The following is a 22478-nucleotide window of genomic DNA, read 5'->3' on the forward strand; positions in this document are numbered from 1 at the left end:
GCCTGAAGCTCACGTTCTAGGGCACGCACAGAAAATATCTTTGCAGTTCTGGACACGTCAGAGTGTTTTCTTTCGAAAGCTATCAATTATATGCATAGTCGAGCATCTTTTTGTGACAAAATATCTTGTTTAAAACGGGAACGTTTTTCATCCAAAAATGAAATTGCGCCCCTAGAGTTTCAACAGGTTAAAGGAGAAGTTTACCCATAAACTCCCAAATGATTCCATACAATGAAACTAGTTTAGTGGAGTTTGCCCTCTCCCCTTCTCTCTCCCTCTAGTGCTGTACTGAAACAGTTGCGAAAAATAGTCATGTGACTCGTGACGTTGCTGGATGCATGCCTCGCTCTGCTCCGTTGCCAGTGAATTCGAGATTAAGAAATCCGCAAATTTTTCCCAAATTCGTTCTCTTGTTGAAAGTGTGCATCCGAATGAGCTATTTCTGTCAAAAGGGTTTGGGTCAGTAAATGTGTACTTTTCCACCTAAAATATTTGATATTACTTTATCTCATTAATTTATGTAGGCAACTGCCACTGCAGCGGAGATTGGTAACAACTGTGCACTCTCGGGGGAATCCCTGCTACGTCGAACTACACGTTATGCCCTTATTCACAAATGCACGTTTCTTCCAGCAGAGAAGTGATGACAGCATTACAGATGAGGTATACAAAGTAAACAATAATCTACGAATATGTCTGACTAAGAAATACTTGTGAGTGATGAAGAAAGCTACTGGTGGGGGGCCGATGGTGTTCTCAAACTGTATTTATTTGAGCCTGAGTATTCGGAGGAAGAATTGAGGCAAATTCAGCTTCAGATGGCCGCCGCTGCTCTCGCCACCAACGTCAAAGCACAGCCCCAACCAAACCCGAGGATTAATACAGACTGGTGGTGCAGTTGTGTCAATTACGCTTTAATGCTGCGAATGAGGAATGTTTGGGCTGCAGAGAATTGAAATAGGTGACTACAATTCTTACAGAAATGGAGGAACATAATAACGATGAGGAACAGTTTGTTTGCTTTTACGACCACAGTGGTTTTTCTGCCCACATAAACTCTGGGCTCCTGGAAACATTTTTCCATATTCCAAAAACAAATTGTAGATGCACCCATGTTCCAGCTCGTATAAATGGACAGTTGTTTACATTGTGTTTACTTCTTCAAATTGCTACTAACCATCTTCTGCATCTGTCTCTGTATCTTTTACCGGGAAAACAGTGACATTTGGTGTTTTCTTCCCTGCAGCCTTCTTCCCTGCAGTCAGAGACCGAACACCAACGTGCTCTTGCTGCCATCTCTTTTTACACTTTGCATAACTTTGCATAACTAACTTTATCAGCTCCTTCTCCCACCAAAAAACTTGAACCTGTGACATCAAGCTCCATATAAGGGCATATTGTGACGTTTCTGCTTAGCAAGGTCTCTCCCACGAGGGTGCATATGCACAGTTGTTGCCCAACTGCGTTGCTGTGGCAGTCGGCTACATAAAATATTGATCTAAAATTATTGCAAATGTTTTAGGTTGAAAAGTACACATTTCCGGACCCAAAACGGATAGTACTTTTGAAAAAATAGCTAATTCGGCCGCACGCGTTCAATAAAACAACTAAATTGTCCTCATTTTGGAAATTTCTGAATTCACTGTCAATGTAGCAGAGCGAGGCATGCATCCAGCAAAGTCACGAGTTAGGTGACCCATTTTTGCAGCTGTTTCAGTACAGTACTACAGGCAGAGAGTGGAGAAGAAGGAAAACTCTACTGAACTAGTTTCAATGTATGGAATCACTTGGGAGTTTCTGGATTTTGGGTAAAGTTCTCCTTTAATTATGAGCTTGGAGGGGACTATGGTGTTGAAAGCTGAGCTGTAGTTAATGAACAGCATTCTCACATATGTATTCCTCTTGTCCAGGTTGGATAGGATAGTGAGCAGCGCAATGGCGATTGCGCCGTCCATGAATCTGTTAGGTCGGTATGCAAATACTAATGTGTCCAGGTTGTCAGGTAAGGTGGAGCTTATGTGTTCCTTGAACAGCCTCCCAAAGCATTTCATGACAACAGAAGTGGGTGCTATAGGGCAATAGTTGTTTAGGCAGGTTACTTTTGTTTTGCTTGGGTACAGGTACAATGATGGACATCTTGAAGCATGTAGGGATCACAGACTGGGACAGGGAAAGGTGAATATGTTCGTAAACACTCCGACCAGCTGGTCTGTGCATGCTCTGAGGACGCGGCCGGGGACGCCATCTGGGCTGGCTGCTTTGCGAGTATTCACATGCTTGAAAGTGTTATTCTCGTTGGCCACAGAGATCGAGAGCTCAGTCATCTTTAGCAGCGGGGGCCCTCGTAGGAGGATCAGTGTTGTTTACCTCGAAGCGAGCATAAAAAGTGTTAAGCTTGTATAGGAGAGAAGCATCTGTGTTCACCACGTAGCTGGTTTTCCCTTCATAATCCGTGTAGTCCTTGCCACACGCATCTTGCGCCCCTTTGTCCATGTACTGTCTTTTTGCGTCTTTAATTGATTTTTGGAGGTCGTAGCTGGTCTTCTTGTATGGGATATGTGCGAATAATCACTGTTGAGACAATGTCCTCTATCCATTTCCTGATGAACCCTGTGACTGTGTACACGTTGATGTTATCGTTGGAGGCGGCCACTTAAGCCTTACACTCCACAGAGCTGGGCTTTACGAAAGAAATGCCAGAAAAAAAGCCTTTTCTTAAAGTAAAAAATAAGCAAACACATTTGGTGTTCGCCGAAAGGCATGTGGGAGACTCCCCTAACATATGGAAGAAGTTATGCACGCTCAAGTTTTCAGTTTTTTGTCTAATTTCTTGTTTGTTTCACAATAAAAAATATGTTGCATCTTGCAACCCTTCACTTTCTCATTCTGAACTTCTAACACTGGTGTGATATAAACCTTCTTTGGGATAGGGGGCAGCATTTTCACTTTTGGATGAATAGCAAGCCCAGAGTGAACTGCCTCCTACTCAGTCCCAGATGCTAATATATGCATATCATTATTGGTATTGGATAGAAAACACTCTGAAGTTTCTAAAACTGTTTGAATGATGTATGTGAGTATAACAGAACTCATATGGCAGGCAAAAACCTGAGAGAAAATCCAAACAGGAAGTGGGAAATCTGAATTTTGTCGTTTTTGAATTCACCCCTATCGAATTCACAGTGGGATATGGGTTATATTGCACTTCCTAAGGCTTCCACTAGATGGCAACCATCTTTAGAACGTTGTTTCAGGCTTCTCGTGTGAAGGAGGGCCGGATGTGAGCTGTTTGACTAAGGGGCCTACCAGCAGCCTCGTTCTCAGTCACACGCTTTCACATGAGAGGTATCTCTTGTTCTATTGCTTTTCTACAAACAATGGAATTCTCCGGTTGGAACATTTATGATAATGATATGATGATAAAAAAATGATTCTGTACTTAGTTTGACAAGTTTCTTCGACCTTTATCTATCGATTTTGGATTTGTTTACCAAACGCCCTAACAAAAGAAGCTATTGGACATAAAAGGACATAAATGATGGACATTATCGAACAAAACAAGCATTTATTGTGGAACTGCGATTCCTGGGATTGAATTCTGATGAAGATCATCAAAGGTAAGTGAATATTTATAAGGCTATTTCTGACTTCTGTTGACTACCCAACATGGCGGATATTTCTCTGGCTGGTTTGGGCTCTGAGCGCCGTTCTCTAATTATGAAATCTTTTGAAATCTGAACACAGCGGTTGCATTAAGGAGAAGTGTATCTAAAGTTACATGCATAACACTTTTACATTTACATTACATTTAAGTCATTTAGCAGACGCTCTTATCCAGAGCGACTTACAAATTGGTGAATTCACCTTCTGACATCAGTGGAACAGCCACTTTACAATAGTGCATCTAAATCATTTAAGGGGGGAGAAGGATTGCTTTATCCTATCCTAGGTATTCCTTGAAGAGGTGGGGTTTCAGGTGTCTCCGGAAGGTGGTGATTGACTCCGCTGTCCTGGCGTCGTGAGGGAGTTTGTTCCACCATTGGGGGGCCAGAGCAGCGAACAGTTTTGACTGGGCTGAGCGGGAACTGTACTTCCTCAGTGGTAGGGAGGCGAGCAGGCCAGAGGTGGATGAACGCAGTGCCCTTGTTTGGGTGTAGGGCCTGATCAGAGCCTGGAGGTACTGCGGTGCCGTTCCCCTCACAGCTCCGTAGGCAAGCACCATGGTCTTGTAGCGGATGCGAGCTTCAACTGGAAGCCAGTGGAGAGAGCGGAGGAGCGGGGTGACGTGAGAGAACTTGGGAAGGTTGAACACCAGACGGGCTGCGGCGTTCTGGATGAGTTGTAGGGGTTTAATGGCACAGGCAGGGAGCCCAGCCAACAGCGAGTTGCAGTAATCCAGACGGGAGATGACAAGTGCCTGGATTAGGACCTGCGCCGCTTCCTGTGTGAGGCAGGGTCGTACTCTGCGGATGTTGTAGAGCATGAACCTACAGGAACGGGCCACCGCCTTGATGTTAGTTGAGAACGACAGGGTGTTGTCCAGGATCACGCCAAGGTTCTTAGCGCTCTGGGAGGAGGACACAATGGAGTTGTCAACCGTGATGGCGAGATCATGGAACGGGCAGTCCTTCCCCGGGAGGAAGAGCAGCTCCGTCTTGCCGAGGTTCAGCTTGAGGTGGTGATCCGTCATCCACACTGATATGTCTGCCAGACATGCAGAGATGCGATTCGCCACCTGGTCATCAGAAGGGGGAAGGAGAAGATTAATTGTGTGTCGTCTGCATAGCAATGATAGGAGAGACCATGTGAGGTTATGACAGAGCCAAGTGACTTGGTGTATAGCGAGAATAGGAGAGGGCCTAGAACAGAGCCCTGGGGGACACCAGTGGTGAGAGCGCGTGGCGAGGAGACAGATTCTCGCCACGCCACCTGGTAGGAGCGACCTGTCAGGTAGGACGCAATCCAAGCGTGGGCCGCACCGGAGATGCCCAACTCGGAGAGGGTGGAGAGGAGGATCTGATGGTTCACAGTGTCGAAGGCAGCCGATAGGTCTAGAAGGATGAGAGCAGAGGAGAGAGAGTTAGCTTTAGCAGTGCGGAGCGCCTCCGTGATACAGAGAAGAGCAGTCTCAGTTGAATGACTAGTCTTGAAACCTGACTGATTTGGATCAAGAAGGTCATTCTGAGAGAGATAGCGGGAGAGCTGGCCAAGGACGGCACGTTCAAGAGTTTTGGAGAGAAAAGAAAGAAGGGATACTGGTCTGTAGTTGTTGACATCGGAGGGATCGAGTGTAGGTTTTTTCAGAAGGGGTGCAACTCTCGCTCTCTTGAAGACGGAAGGGACGTAGCCAGCGGTCAGGGATGAGTTGATGAGCGAGGTGAGGTAAGGGAGAAGGTCTCCGGAAATGGTCTGGAGAAGAGAGGAGGGGATAGGGTCAAGCGGGCAGGTTGTTGGGCGGCCGGCCGTCACAAGAAGCGAGATTTCATCTGGAGAGAGAGGGGAGAAAGAGGTCAGAGCACAGGGTAGGGCAGTGTGATCAGAACCAGCGGTGTCGTTTGACTTAGCAAACGAGGATGTCGTCGACCTTCTTTTCAAAATGGTTGACGAAGTCATCTGCAGAGAGGGACGAGGGGGGGGAGGGGGAGGAGGATTCAGGAGGGAGGAGAAGGTGGCAAAGAGCTTCCTAGGGTTAGAGGCAGATGCTTGGAATTTAGAGTGGAAGAAAGTGGCTTTTCATCAACATTTATAATGAGTGTTTCTGTGAATTCATGTGGCTCTCTGCAATATCACTTTATGTTTTGGAACTAATGAATGTAATGCACCAATACGATTTTTGGATATAAATATGAACTTTACCGGACCAAACATACATGTATTGTGTAACATGAAATCCTATGAGTGTCATCTGATGAAGATCATCAAAGGTTAGTGATTAATTTGACGTCTATTTGTGCTTTTTGTGACTCCTCTCTTTGGCTGGAAAAATGGCTGGGTTTTTCTGTGAGTTGGTTGTGACCTCACATAATCGTTTGTGGAGCTTTCGCTGTAAAGCATTTTTTGAAATCAGACACTGTGGCTGGATTAACGAGAATTTTATCTTTAAAATGGTGCCTAATACTTGTATGTTTGAGAAATTTGATTTATGAGATTACTGTTGATTTGTATTTGGCGCCCTGCAATTTCATTGGCTGTTGGCGAGCGGGACCCCAGTCCTAGACAGGATAAGGACAAAAGCAATGATATGCTATGCGTTTCTTGGTTACCACGGGTTAAGGCTGATCTGATTGACACAGGGGAAAAAAAATCTGAATCTACCTGAAATAAAGATTTGGATATTGACACAAGAAGCTCGTTCTCTTTATGTAAACATTATTTAAATTGTTCATCTTTTTTAATATACTACTCCTGAGCACAAGGTGCTGCTATGATTATGTCATATCCACAATTATACATGGCTTCATGTTTTGGGTACTGACCGTATCCTGGCATAGTCGGACTCGGGGAGTGAAGCGTGTGCGTGCATGTGTGCGTGTGTGCGTACACGCGTGTTTGACAAAAAAGGACAGTGGTGGTGAAGAGGTGGGGTTAGGGGGATGTAAAGGACAGGACATTTGGCCTGGCCACTTTAAAAATCTGCCGAGTAATGTTAGTAAATATAGCAGTGATCTACTGGCTTCTCTCAATAGCCGCCTGTTAACCCCTGGTCTATTAACGGTCTTGGATGAGGTGCTGCGGTGCTTTCAGCCATAAATGAATGGGGGCCAGTGTTCTCCACGGGTGTGAGTGGGAGGGGCCGTTACACAGCTGTATTTACTCTTGAGGCCGTTGGGTTAGGGTAGAGTAACACCACTGAATTTGGCTAAGGCAAGGCCTTGTTGGGAAACCCAAAGTGGGACCACATGTTAAAACGCGAACTCCATTCTCAGATAGTGTACTGTACTAAACTGATGCAGAGGCCAGATTTAGGATTAGAGTCAGGGTTAGCTACGCCTCCTGCTCCGAAGATGTCTTACTGAATGGTGAAAATATAAACAGACTGATGAGGTCCAGAATGAAGAAAGAGGGAATGAGTGGGTGATCAGGTCGAGGAGAGGAAAGGTAGTTAAAGAGAAAGGGGTGGTGGTGGAGGAGGGTTATTGACTGAAGCTGGACAGGTTTAAGAGCCCTATAGTCTGCGTTTGGGTGTGTGTGTGTGTTCGTGAGTGTTTGTGTGTTCGGGCATGGGGAACTGATTGGATAGTGTATTAATTTCAGTGGCCGTGGGCTCCATGTTTAATAACTGATAGGGCGAGGGAGGACGGGGTATCGAACCAAGCGACGAGGGGATCATTGATTTAGTTGTCATTGTGTTTTCCAATCTCCTCTGAGTCTTCAGAACTCTGTAGCGACCTATTCGACCCCCCTTGGGCCTGCTCCCTCAGGACGACTAAAGTTGATATAGAATGTAAAGATCAGACGACCCCTGACCTTTATGGATTGGCAAATGTGAGCTGTCAGCAAATCTCCATTCCCAATGACTGAAACACTCTTCTTCTAATGAGGCCTGGCTAGGAGTGCTGCATGGAGGACACTCCAGATATACACTACACACACACACACACACACACACACACACACACACACACACACACACACACACACACACATAAACACACATACATACACATGCACACAAACACAGGCTCACTATGCTGTTCTCTCTCTCAATTCAATTCAGGGGGCTTTATTGGCATGGGAAACATGTTAACATTGCCAAAGCAAGTGAAGTAGACAACAACAATCTCTCTCTCTCATTCTTTCTTTCTCTCTCTCTCAGCATGGTATTTAATGGGAATGGCCCTGGTACTGCCTGTCTGTGATTTTATGACCAGGACTTATTACATTTATCACTGGGCTGTCCCCGGGCCTGGGTGTTGGGGTTGGCACGTGGGTAGCTGCACAGTTATTATCACTTTATTATTCTGTCTGTCTGACTGTAATTACCCCCTCTGCTGCCACTGTTGCTGGTACCATTGCTCCAACCCTGTGCACCTTCACACTCCAAAACCACCACAAACACACACCAAACTAGCCCCCTCATCGTCATGGTGGTGGTGGATGTGGTAGTAGGGGGAGCTAGAGGATCAGGACCTCATTAAAGGATGTGCTGATATGGGGAAAAAGTCGACCCCCTCTGGGTGGTAAACATGGAAGTTGCTCTGAAAGATCCTGTCGCAATGGATGGAGTCTGTTATCTGATGCTGTACCCGTCCAGCTAAAATAGGAGGCGCTACAACTACAGTGAAAGTGTGTTTTTGTCTTGACTCACACACTATTACCTTGAAGACACCCACCAGAAATGTTAAGGTTTTTAAGAGAATTCTATATTGTTTCCCCAGTGAAAAACTAAGCAGTGCAGCGAATTAATGAGTGAGTAGCAATAGCAAAGTGAAGAGAGGGAAGAACAGATTTAACAGCTTGAGAGACAGAGAGAGTTAGAAAAATGTATTAAAGCTTCACTCCACAATGATAAAATTGTTGACATTATAAAAGCCACATTGTGGACCACTGCATACTAAACCCGATGCTAATCTCTTAACCAAGATTCACAGATAAAACATATTTTCAAACAAAAAGCCTTCAGATATGAAACCAAGTTTGAACTCTGTGACCTAAATACCAAGCGTCACGCCTGGAAGAAACCGGGCACCATCCCTATGGTGAAGCTCGGTGGTGGCAGCATCATGCTGTGGATCTGGATCTCAGACGAAGGTTCACCTTCCAACAGGACAATGACCCTAAGCACACAGCCAAGACAACACAGGAGCTTTGGGACAGGTCTCTGAATGTCCTTGAGTGGCCCAGCTAGAGCCCAGACTTGAACCCGTTCGAACATCTCTGGAGAGAAAATAGCTGTGCAGAAACGCTCCCCATCCAACCTGACAGAGCTTGAGAGGATCTGCAGAGAAGAAGGAGGGGGGGTGGAGGGATCTCCCCAAATATAGGTATGCCAAGCTTGTAGCATCATACCCAAAAAGACTTTAGGCTGGAATCACTGCCAAAGGTGCTTCAACAAAGTACTGAGTAAAGGGTCTGAATACTTATGTAACTTTCATCTTGTAGTTTTAGATTTTTTGGAAATTCGCAAAAATGTCTAAAAAACAGTTCTTGCTTTGTCATTATGGGGTATTTTGTGTCGTTGATGTGGGGGGGGACAATTAAGAACAAGGCTGTAATGTAACAAAATGGAAGAAGTCAAGAGAAGTCAAGAGGTCTGAATACTTTCCAAATGCACTGTATCTTGATTATATAAGTATTCAACCCCCTGAGTCAATACATGTTAGAATCCCCTTTGGCAGCTGTGAATCATTTTGGGTAAGTCTCTAAGAGCTTTGTACACAAAAATTCTTCAAGCTCTGTCAAGTTAGTTCCTGATCATTGCTCCTCAGCCATTTTCAAGTCTCACCATAGATTTTTAAGCCGATTTATGTCAACTGCAACTAGAACACTCAGGAACATTCAATGTCATCTTGGTAAGCAACTCCAGTGTATATTTGGCCTTGTTTGTTAGGATATTGTCCTGCTAAAATGTGAATTTGACTCCCAGTGTCTGTTGGAAAGCACACTGAACAAGGCTTTGATCTAGGATTTTGCATGTGCTTAGCTCTATTCCATTTATTTTTATCCTAAATAACTCCCTAGTATTTTCCAATGACACGCATACCCATAACATGATGCAGCCACCATCATGCTTGAAAATATGAAGAGTGGTAGTCAGTGATGTGTTCTGTTGGATTTTCCCCAAACATAACGTTTTGCATTCAGAACAAAAAGCTAATTTCTTTGCCACATTTTTTGCAGGGTTACTTTGCTGCCTTATTGCAAACAGGTTGTTGTGGAATGTTTTTATTCTGTGAAGGCTTCCTTCTATTTTAGTCTGTTATTTAGGTTAGTATTGTGCAGAAAATACATTGTTGTTGATCCATCCTCAGTTTTCTCCTGTTAGAGCCATTATACTCTGTAACTGTTTTAAAATCACCATTGGCCTCATGGTAATCCCTGAGCAGTTTCCTTCCTCTCCGGCAACTGAGTAGTGACTGGGTTTATTGATACACCATCTAAAGCATAATTGATAACTTCACTATGCTTAAACGGATATTCAGTGTCTGCTTTTTTTTCAGCTATCTACCAATAGTTGCATTTCTTTGCGAGGCACTGGAAAACCTCCCTGGTCTTTGTGATTGAATCTGTGCTTGAAATTCATTTCTTAACTGAGGGACCTTACAGATAATTGTATGTGTGTAGTACAGAGATGGGGTAGTCATAAAAAATAATCTTAACCACTATCCATGCAACTTATTATGTAACTTGCTCAGAAAATTTCTACTCCTGGACTTATTTAGGATTTCCATAACAAAGGGGTTGAGTACTTATTGACACAATACATTTTAGCTTTTAATTTTGAATTAATTTGTTAAAAATTCCAAAAACAAAATTCCACTTTGACATTATGAGTGTGTATATCAGGGACACAATCTCAATTGAATCCATTTTAAATTCAGGTTGTGTTACGGTAAATGAGTGAGGAGGTGTGGAGTCAGGCGCAGAGAGCAAAAGATGTGGGAAAAAAACACGCTTTAATGTCCCGGAAAATTAACACGAACAAAAGTAGGAAAACAAATGATCAGAAATATTAACGGACAGCGCGAAACCCAAAATACAAACATAATACACTCAAACATAGAACAACGGATCGGTGATAGCTAGTAGACCGGCGACGACGACCGCCGAGCGCCACCCGAACAAGAAGGGGAGTCACCTTCGGTAATATTCGTAACAGGTTGTAACAGAACAAAATGTTGAAAAAGTCAAGGGGTGTGAATACTTTCTGAAGGCATTGTAACTGAATGCATGTGGCATTTTGGCAACTTTTAAAAAAGCGTTATGGAGTTGTGCCTGTTGTTCACGTGTATCTGCCCTCTCATTGGCTAGACAGGTCCTACCTGAGCTCGTCGCTCCCGCCTGCCTTCCATTTTTGATGACATGTATTTCCATTGCTAGAACGGTCACTTGAATATCTTGTCAATATAATAGATCATCTTTGCGTTTACCTTCATGGGGAAACCAGCTGCTACTGGGTCTTGTTGTTACCAACAACTTTTGCACTTCCTACTCCTGACGTTTGCCATTCAAATTCAAACTTCTAAATTGGTCCTGGGTTAACAAAGAAATTCTTATTTGACCCCAGCCCTGCACTATAACCCTGGGCAACAATACAGCCAGAGCAGATATCAACAGTGTTGTCTGGGATGATATACATGATCCATGCATGCACCAATCATCAGGGCAGGAGAGAGTCAGAGGGATGTCAGTTTGAGCACACAATAATGTCCAGCTGATTTTACTAAAAGGAGAAAATGTATGTCCCCCTCAGCCCTTAGTTTGTTTAGTTACCTCACCAGTGTATGTCTAGAGGGCCACTCTGCCAGGTCAGCTGGATCTCACGGTCATCAGCTCCACAGTAAAATCAAAATAATAATGTCATCATCAATCCAATGTTCCAGATGCTCATCTTGGTCCAGGAATAGGGTTTTGCCTTCATCACATGATCTCCTCCTATTTAACTCTTCATCGAGTCATAATAGAAATGAGATAATGAATATGTCCATTCCCTTGGGATGCTCGTCTATACCTGTGCTTAGTGAATAATCCATTTCAATTTAGGAAATGACTACCTTCAAAGATAACCCCCACATCAATTACCCAGTGTTAATCCCAGGTAGTCTGGTTTGCTATTAAGCAGCATTCAATGAGCACCCCACATCAATTACCCAGTGTTAATCCCAGGTTGTCTGGTTTGCTATTACGCAGCATTCAATGAGCCCCCCATAGTCATGTTTTTCTCAATCTCATACAAGCATTTTTTGGAATAATGCTGTCGTTTTACAAAACAGAGTCCACAATACACAGAACGCTGTGGCCTTTTGCGAATGAGTAAGCATTTTCAAAATGTAGTTGCCTTCTCAAAACATAAATACATTAATCAAAACTACATATATTATACAGCCAAAATTGCAAATACATTCATCAAAAGAACATGACTGCCTGAAAAAGGTTAATGCAACTATACTTACCTCTTGAGTCCAAGCAGACAAAACAGAAAGTTTGTCTCTTTAAAAAGAATGCCACTACATCAGTACATTTTCTTTGCAGTCACTAAATCATCATGATGATCCAAATTGGAAGTACAACTATGCAAAGGTGCAGAATAATAGGAAATTATTCTCCTTTTATGCATATTTCGCCAAACAATTTTAATACACAACAAATAAAATAAGATTATTCCAGTTTAAAAATACAGAAATAAATAAGCACATTGTGTGCAGGATTTATTAATCGGTACCATCACATTAGAAAAAGTTTAAACTTAAAAACAGCCAATTAAAATCATTGATATACTTGCACGTGACACAACGCTACATGTTAGCTTTTCCCGTCAGACAACCTGGCAGCTCGATGCTACAGGTATGGGTAACTGCAGCCCAATATGGCGACCGGATTATGGGCGAGTCGGCGTGTCAAAAGGAGTCAGTGTATCGAAAGCGAATCAGCTAATTGGGCAGATTGGTTGCCACTCGAGCATTTGGCGTGTCTGATTGGGCTGCACGTCGAGAAATTGTCGACCAGTGCACCAGTTTCATATTGACATACCTGTCGAGTTGAAGTGCTTCCTACTGGGTATCATGATTGTGTCGCTGGTGGTAGCTAATTTTATTCTCTCGCATATTTTATTTCAAGTAGGATAGCAACCTTCACAATAAATAACTATACTGAACAAAAATATAAATGCTTCATGTAAAGTGTTGGTTTTATGTTTCATGAGCTGAAATAAAAGATCCCTGAAATGTTAAATATGCACAAAAAGCTTATTTCTCAAAAATGTTGTGCACAAATTGGTTTACATCCCTGTTAGTGAGCATTTCTCCTTTGCTGAGATAATCCATCCACCTGGCAGGTGTGGCATATCAAGAAGCTGATTAAACAGCATGATCATTACACAGGTGCACGTTGTGTTGGGGGCAAAAAAATGCCACTTTAAAATGTGCAGCTTTGTCACGCCACACAATGCCACAAAAATGTTCGCCAGAGCTGTTACCAGAGAATATAATGTGATTTCTCTATCGTAAGCCACCTCTAACGTTGTTTTTGAAAATTTGGCTGTACGTCCAACCGGCCTCAAAACCGCAAAACATGTGTAACCACGCCAGCCCAGGACCTCCAAATACAGCTTTTCACCTGCAGGGTCGTCTGAGACTAGCCACCCGGACAGCTGATGAAACTGTGGGTTTACACAACTGAAGAATTTCTGCACAAACTGTCAGAGACCGTCTCAGGAACGCTCATCTGCGTACTCGTTGTCCTCACCGTGGTCTTGACATGGCTTGGCTTTGTAATTGACTTCAGTGTGCAAATGCTCACCCTCGATGCCTACGGGCACGCTGGAAAAGTGTGCTCTTCATGGTGAATCCCGGTTTCAACTGTTCTGGGCAGATGTGTGTGGTGTTGTGTGGGGGAGGGGTTAGCTGATGTCAACGTTGTGAGCAAGTGCCTCATGGTGGTGAGGTAATGGTATTGGCAGGCAAAATCTACTGCATACTCACCGGACACGTTGTCCATTGAGCATGTTTGGGATGTTCTGGATCGACATGTACGACAGCGTGTTCCAGTTCCCGCCAATATCCAGAAACTTTATAAAACCATTGAAGAGGAGTGGGACAACATTCCACAGGCCACAATCAACAGTCTGATCAACTCTATGCAAAGAAATGTGTGATGTGCTGCATTAGGAAAATGGTGGTAACACCAGATACTGACGGGTTTTTCTGATCCATGGCCCTACCTTTTTTATTAAGGTACACTATACAGACAAACGTATGTGGACACCCCTTCAAATGAGTGGATTTGGCTATTTGATCCACACCTGTTGCTGACAGGTGTATAGAATTGAGCACAAAGCCATGCAATCTCAAAAGACAAACATTGGCAGTAGAATAGCCTTACTGAAGAGCTCAGTGACTTTCAACGTGGCACTGTCATATGATGCCGCCTTTCCAGCAAGTCAGTTCCTCAACGGCTCAGCTGTAAAGTGGTAGGCCACTGCGGACCGCCGAGTGCTGAAGAGGGTAGCGTATAAAAATCATCTGTCCTGGATTGCAACACTCACTGCCAAGTTTCAAACTGCCTCTGGAAGCAACGTCAGCACAAGAACTGCTCGTCGGGAGCTTCATGAAATGGGTTTGCACAGCCGAGCAGCCGCATCAAGCCTAAGATCACCATATGCAATCCCAAGCATCAGTTGGAGGGGTATAAAGCTCACCACCACGAACTGTAACTGCAAAATCTTTGAAATTGTTGCATGTTGCGTTTATATTTTTGTTCAGTGTAATATTGATAAGCATCAAGATGTACATACAATCTCTACTCAACGGGGTGGGGGTGAAAGGCAATTACACAGGAACATAGGGCTCTTTGCTTCTGCTTGACAAGCACTACTGTCCAGTAATGGTGTGGGATGTAGCTACAGTGCATTTGGAAAGTAGTCAGACCCTTTGATTTTTTCCACATTTTATCACATTACAGCCTTGTTCTAAAATTGATTAAATCGTTTTTTTCCCTCATCGATCTACACACAATACCCCATAATGACAAAGCAAAAACAGTATTTTAGACATTTTTGCAAATATATAAAAACTAAACAACTGAAATATTACATTAACATAAGTATTCAGACTCTTTACTCAGTACTTTGTTGAAGCACCTTCAGCAGTGATTGAGTGTTCTTGGGTATGATTCCACAAGCTTAGCACACCCGTATTTGGGGAGTTTCTCCCATTCTTCTCTGCAGATCCTCTCAAGCTCTGTCAGGTTGGATAGGGAGCGTTGCTGCACAGCTAGTTTTAGGTCTCTCCAGAGATGTTAGATCAGGTTCAATTCCAGGCTCTGGCTTAGCCACTCAAGGATATTCAGAGATTGGTCCGAAGCCACCCCTGCGTTGTTTTGACTGTGTGCTTAGTTGTCATGTTGGATGGTAAACCTTCACCCCAGTCTGAGGTCCTGAGCGCTCTGGAGCAGGTTTTCATCAAGGATCTCTTTGTACTGTTCATCTTTCCCTCGAGCCTGACCTGTCTCCCAGTATCTGCCACTGAAAAACATCCCCACAGCATGATGCTTCCACCACCATTCTTCACCATAGGGATGGTGCCAGGGGTCCTCCAGACGTGACGTTTGGCATTCAGGCCAAAGAGTTCAAACTTGGTTTCATCAGACTAGAGAATCTTGTTTCTCATGGTCTGAGAGTCCTTGAGATGCCTTTTGGCAAATTCCAGGCGGGCTGTCATGTGCCTTTTACTGAGTAATGGCTTCCGTCTGGCCCCTCTACCATAAAGGCCTGATTGGTGGAGTGCTGCAGAGATTGATGTCCATCTGGAAGTTTCTCCCATCTCCACAGAGGAACTCTGGAGCTCTGTGAGAGTGACCATTGGGTTCTTGGTCACCTCCCTGACCAAGGCACTTCTCTCCCGATTGCTCAGTTTGGCCGGGTGGCCAGCTCTTGGAGGAGTTTGGGGGTTCCAAACTTCTTCCATTTAAGAATGATGGAAGTCACTGTGTTTTTGTGGACCTTCAATGCTGCAGAAATGTTTTGGTACTCTTGATACAATCCTGTCTCGACACAATCCTGTCTCGGAGCTCTATGGACAATTCCTTCGACCTCATGACTTGGGTTTTGCTCTGACATGCACTGTCAACTGTGTCAACTGTGGGACCTTATATAGACAGATGTGTGCCTTTTCAAATCATGTCCAATCAATTGAATTTACCACAGGTGGACTCCAATCAAGTTGTAGAAACATCTCAAGGATGATCAATGGAAACAGGATGCACCTGTCCTCAATCTCAGGTCTCATAGCAAAGGGTCTGAATACTTATGGAAATAAGGTATTCCATTTTTTTTTTGTACATTTACAGAAATAACTAAAAAAACAGTTTTTGCTTTGTCATTATGGGATATTGGGTGTAGATTGATGAGCACTGACATTTTCCGCAAACAAAATGTGGAAAAAGTCAAGTAGCCAATATCAGGGTGACAGTCACAGTAAGCACACACATACAAAGCATGAACAACAGTGCACCCATTGTCAATACTTTTAATCAAAAACCAACAATAGTCAGTATTCATAACTGGAAAAGTATTTTTGTGTGTAGAACTAACATGAAATATGACTCAGACTCATCCTCTTGCTTATAAACAGCAGTCCAGCCTCCCGAGTGGGGCAGCGGTCTAAGGCACTGCATCACAGTGATTTATGCATCACTACAGACCCAGGTTCAATCCCAGGCTGTGTCACAACCGGCCGTGACCGGGAGTCCCATAGGGTGGCGCACAATTGGCCCAGCGTCGTCCGGGTTAGGGAAGGATTTAGCTGGGGAGGTTTTACTTGGCTCATTGCGCTCTAGTGACTCCTTGTGTCTGCCTGGGCACCTGCAGGCTGACATCGGTCGTCAGTTGAACAGCGTTTCCTCCGACACATTGGTGCAGCTGGCTTCCGGGTTAAGCAGGGGGGTGTTAAGGAGCATGGTTTGGTGGGTCATGTTTCGGAGGACGCATGACTCAACCTTCGCCTCTCCCGAGCGGGACGGGGAGTTGCAGTGATGAGGTCGTAATACGATCACAATTAGATCAATGAAATTCGGGAGAAAAAAATACAAAAATAAATATAAAAATAAACAGAAGTCCAAACTCCAGTGGTATGGTAGCACAATGTAAAGAAATGGAAGAAATGGAAGAAAAACAACACTGCTCAATCAAAACCATTTAACCTATAGCAGCACACTTTTGACACACCCACTCCTTTCCAAATGCCCACTACTTCCTTCCATCACACCCACTCGACCATACTCCGGTCACCTATGTTAACCTGGCCAGCTGGACATTATTATTTCCAGTAACAAATTCCTCATCAGCCAATCACAAATGCTGACTTTGACTAATAGCTCAGTGTTGAGAACCTGACTTTGGTTGTTTTTGCTGTTTGCAGCAAGTTCGAATCCCAGGGAAGGTTCTTTTGAGATGTCGAATTCAATTTATTGTGATCGTGTGTTGTGAAAGGAAGTGCAACCAAAACCTTGCAAATGAAGATTATAAATATAGTTGATAAGCAGCTGCTTGGAGTACCTCTTGCAGACCGACACATACTGCAGGCTATTGCCACAGGGGTATAAAATGAGTGCTGCCGGAGAGCCCCGAAGCGACGCTCCGCCACCTCTCAGAATGTTGCTTGTTGAATAAACTTTAGACCAAAGCTGGAACCATGTCTCCCAAAATCACTTAAAGGGATAGCTCACCCAAATTACAACATTTCACATTGGTTTCCTATACCTTGTAAGCAGTCTATGGACAAGATATGACTGAAATCCACACTTTGGTTTAGTTTACCTGGCACTGTTTCCACATGCTAATGTATTTAGCATCCGTGGCACAAATCTCATTCAAGCCATTTGCGGCAAGTTTGAATCCTAGGTGAGATATTGGTTTTTCCTTTGAAATGTAGAATGACATTTATTGGATCTCCATTAGCCGACGCCAATGGCAACAGCTAGTCTTACTGGGGTCTGACACATAACGAAAAAGACATTGCAGACAAAATATTTTACAATTTACATACATTTAAAACATGAACATGTAGTGTGCCGCTACAAATACATGTCAGTACATAGACACAACAAGTAGATCATGTGGGAGAGGCGTTGTGCCGTAAGGTGTTGCTCTATTAGTTCACTTGCACTATATGAGTTGGAAGGGAGTTCCATGCAATCATGGATCTATATAATATTGTATATTTCCTTGACCGGTGAAAAGAACCCTGGTGGCATGCCTGGTGGGGTAAGTGTTTGTGTCAGTGCTGTGTGTAAGTTGATTATGCAAACAATTTGACATTTCCAGCACGTTAAATGTTTCTTATTAAAAAAAATAGTGACGCTGTCAGTCTTTCCTCAACTCTTAGCCAAAAGAGACTGGCATGCATATTATTGATATTAACCCTCTGATTACAATGAAGAGCAAAACGTGCCACTCTGTTCTGGGACATCTGCAGCTTGACTTTATCATGGACAGACCTCTCCCCATCTCTACAACTATTGCATCTATATGTCTATATGTTGAATCCATGGTAACACCAGTCTAAGATAACACCAAGTCATTTAGTCTCCTCAACAGCCACACAATACATTACCAGATTTAGCTGAGGTCTAAAATTCAGGGAATTATTTGTGCCGAATACAATGCAGCCTGTTTGTTGCAGTTTCCATCTGTCCTGCGACCTGCACTGCACAATAGCAGGTCTATTTTACACCAGAGAAGTCATTCATTGTTCCCTCGTTGAAATCAGATTTGAAAGCAGATTGATGTTTATTGGGACGAGTCTTGTCCTTGAGTCAGAACTGAGTCATTTCCACTAGATGGGCCAGCTGCAAAGTATGAATGTGACCTTATTCAGGAAACTAGGCATATGTCGCAAGTCATGACTTCACAGGAGAGCCTTTGAATGTAAAACATTTTTTTTTAGCAAAACATGTTTTTTTGCCAGACATTTGATCAAATTTGATAATATTTGATTAAATAGCCTGTCACATAATTTAATCAGTCATAGACATGACATCAGGGAGTTTTGCGAAGAAGAGGCTATGGACATAACATGCCCTGCACCAAAGTCAAGGGCAGGACAGAAACAGGCTCTTCGAATATAGATTCCCTTGTTCATGTGTGGTTTGGACAGACCAGTCATCAGCACTAAATGCATTGCCTCTATTCACATGACTCTCTCCTAACACACACTCCATACGTTGCTGCTCCAAAAAAAATATCCTGCTGCTCAGCCACTTTACTCCTGGTTGTATGCATATAACTATATAACTATCTCGACTATTACTGATATCGTTATTGATATTGTTCTTGTACATACGGTATATGTTATTTATATTGACACTATCTGTTTCTGATATTGCTACTATGCAAGTAACCATTTGGCTGTACCGTTTACACCTTCTGCAGAGACCATCCACTTAGGAATACTTATTGATATATAAAATGAATATTGATATGTCTGGCCGTAACATGATTTTGTGACATACCACAACAATATCATGTGACCGTATCAAGTGTCCACCACATAAATATATGGCGCATGCATCTGTTTATGTACTGTACATAGTATGGAATACTATGTGATAAGTGCATGTGTAACTGTATATAAAGTATGCTAATGTTCCGGTTGTGAAGGCATTTGGGCAGTGGTGTAAAGTACTTAAGTAAAAATACTTTAAAAAGTATTACTTAAGTCGTTTTTTGTGGTATCTGTTCATTACTATTCATATTTTTGCCAACTTTTACTTCACTACATTCGTAAAGAAAATAATGTACTTTTTACTCCATACATTTTCCTTGACACCCAAAAGTACTCGTTATATTTTGACATGAAAATTGTCCAATCACACACTTATCAAGGGAACATCCCTGGTCATCCCTGCTGCCTCTGATCTGGCAGACTCGCTAAACACAAATGCATTGTTTGTAAATTATGTCTGAGTGTTGGAGTGTGCCCCTGGCTATCCGTCAATTTTCAAAAATAAATACAAATCTGGTTTAATGTAAGGAATTTTAAATTATTCATACTTTTACTCAAGTATGACAGTTTAATACTTGTCCTGCCCTTTGTTCTCTATTTTGGTTAGACCAGGGTGTGACTAGGGTGGGCATTCTATGTTCTTTTTTCTATGTTTTTTCTTTTTCTTTGTTTTTGGCCGGGTATGGTTCTCAATCACGGACAGCTGTCTATCGTTGTCTCTGATTGGGAACCATACTTAGGTAGCTCTTGCCCACATGGGTTTGGTGGGTAGTTGCTTTCTGTATTGTTAGTTTCCTTACAGAACTGTTCGTTTTCCTCTTTGTTATTTGTTTGTTCTCGTGTTCTGATTTTAATAAAATATCATGAACACGTCTCACGCTCCACCTTGGTCCAGTCATTCACAGGAAGAGGATCGTAGTACTTTTTCAACCACTGGATGTGGCTGGGGTTTGTAGCATTTCTTTCACATGTGTCTGGGTAAATGTCATCTAATATTTATAACATTTTTATCTGGACACGTTCTGTTTACCTGGAATTGTTCGTTGATGTCGGCTACGACCACTTTTAGTCTTAATCTTTACTACACTACTCACTGTTTAGCACATGACCTCACATGTGAATCCTTAACCTGATGGGTGGGGCTGGCTTAAGAGGGTGTGAACAATGCTGAATGGGTGTAGACCAAGGAGAGCTCTCCAGTAGGTGCCAAATAATTCAAAGGCCCTTTTCTCAAAAGTGAGTTTACAAGTTTCAAAGCAGAACAACTTTGCCATTGTTCCTCAAATGCAGTGTGCGATATACCATTTTGTAGCTCTGAGTCTCTACTTTTATCCAATGTAAGAACATCAGACCGATTTGAGCTGGTCAGTCATAAATGTGCTGTATTGTAAAAGTTAATGAAAACCCAAATGTACTTTTTTTGTCTTAAAGGGGGCAGTATTTTGATGTTTGGATGAAAAACATACCCAAATAAAACTGCCTATTTCTCAGGCCCAGAATCTAGAATATGCATATAATTGTCAGATTATGATAGAAAACACCCTAAAGTTTCCAAAACTGTCAAAATATTGTCTGTGAGCAAAACAGAACTGATATTGCAGGCGAAAACCTGAGGAAAATCCAACCCGGAAGTGCTGTTTTTCCTGAAAGCTCAACATGGCTTCCACATGTTGTGAACAGTCTTTAGACATAGTTTCAGGCTTTTATCTTGAAAAATGAGCGAGAAAGATCACATCGCATCATTGGATGGCTGGGTGCCAGCAGCGTTTTGCATGCGCAACAGCTTGGAGCAGACATTTTCTCTCTCTCTCCTATCGAAGCTGCAGTCCGGTTGAAATATTATTGATTATATATTGTAAAAACAACCTGAGGAATGATTATAAAACACATTTGACATGTTTCTATGAACTTTACAGATATTAAGAATTTTCGTCTGCCCCGTCGTGACCGCTCGAGCCTGTGGATCACTGAACATAATGTGCCAACTAAATGGAGGTATTTTGGATGTAAAAATAATCTTTATGGAACAAAAGGAACATTTATTGTGTAACTGGGAGTCTCGTGAGTGCAAACATCCGAAGATCAAAGGTAAGTGATTCATTTTGTTGCTTTTATGACATTCGTGACCAATCTACTTGGCTGCTAGCTGTTTGTAAAGTTTTGTCTGCTGAGAGAGATGTCCTTACATAAATGCTTGGTATGCATACGCCAAAAAGCTTTTTTGAAATCTGACACGCCAGGTGGATTAACTTATGGTACTTGGCCAAAAGCAAGGGAAAATCAAAGTTTCATTAAATCACAAATGTAAGATACTAAATTAAAGCTACACTTGTTGTGAATCCAGCCAACAAGTCAGATTTTAAAAAGGCTTTTCGGCAAAAGCATAAGAAGCTATTATCTGATGATAGCACAACAGTAAACAAAGAGAGTAGCATATTTCAACCCTGCAGGCGCCCCACAAAACGCAGAAATAAAATATAGAACATGCCTTACCTTTGACGAGATTCTTTTGTTGGCACTCCAATATGTCCCATAAACATCACAATTGGTCATTTTGTTCGATTAATTCCGTCCATATATATCCAAAATGTCCATTTATTTGGCGCATTTGATCCAGAAAAAAACAGCTTCCAATTTGTGCAACGTCACTACAAAATATCTATAAAGTTGCATGTAAACTTTGCCAAAACATTTCAAACTACTTTTTTAATACAACTTTAGGTATTTTTAAGCGTTAAAAATCGATCAAAAATATCTGTGTTCAATACAGGAAGACAACCCTCGTTACTTTTCAAGTCTTGCGCAACTCTCAGTGCTACCCAGTACCTAGATGGTGCCTCAGAAATATTGTTTCCCAATGAGAACTCACTGAACAGACAGAGACCTAAAACAAATAAAATTCTGAACTGTTAGCCCTCTGGGTTTTACCTGCTACATAAGTTCTGTTATACTTAGACATGATTCTGTCACGATCGTCGTATGGAGGAGACCAAGGCGCAGCGTATTGTGAATACATGATACTTTTAATAAATATGGACATTAAACAAACTATAAAAATAACAAAACGAAAGTGACGGTATGATACAAAAGTGCAAACACAGGCAACTAGACATAGACAATAACCCACAAAATACCCCGGCCGCACACTTAAACCTATATGGGAGGGTGTGGGTGGGCATGACTCCGAGGTGGCGGTTCTGGCTCAGGACGTGGACCCCGCTCCACTTCACCCTTACTTAATGTCTCTGGAGCGAGAACCCTCACCGCCGACCATGGACTAGTGGACGCCACTGGACTGATCGTCGAGTCTGGAGGGAG

The sequence above is a fragment of the Oncorhynchus masou genome, chromosome 15, assembly GCF_036934945.1.
Source record: "Oncorhynchus masou masou isolate Uvic2021 chromosome 15, UVic_Omas_1.1, whole genome shotgun sequence".
Lineage (NCBI taxonomy): Eukaryota > Metazoa > Chordata > Actinopteri > Salmoniformes > Salmonidae > Oncorhynchus > Oncorhynchus masou.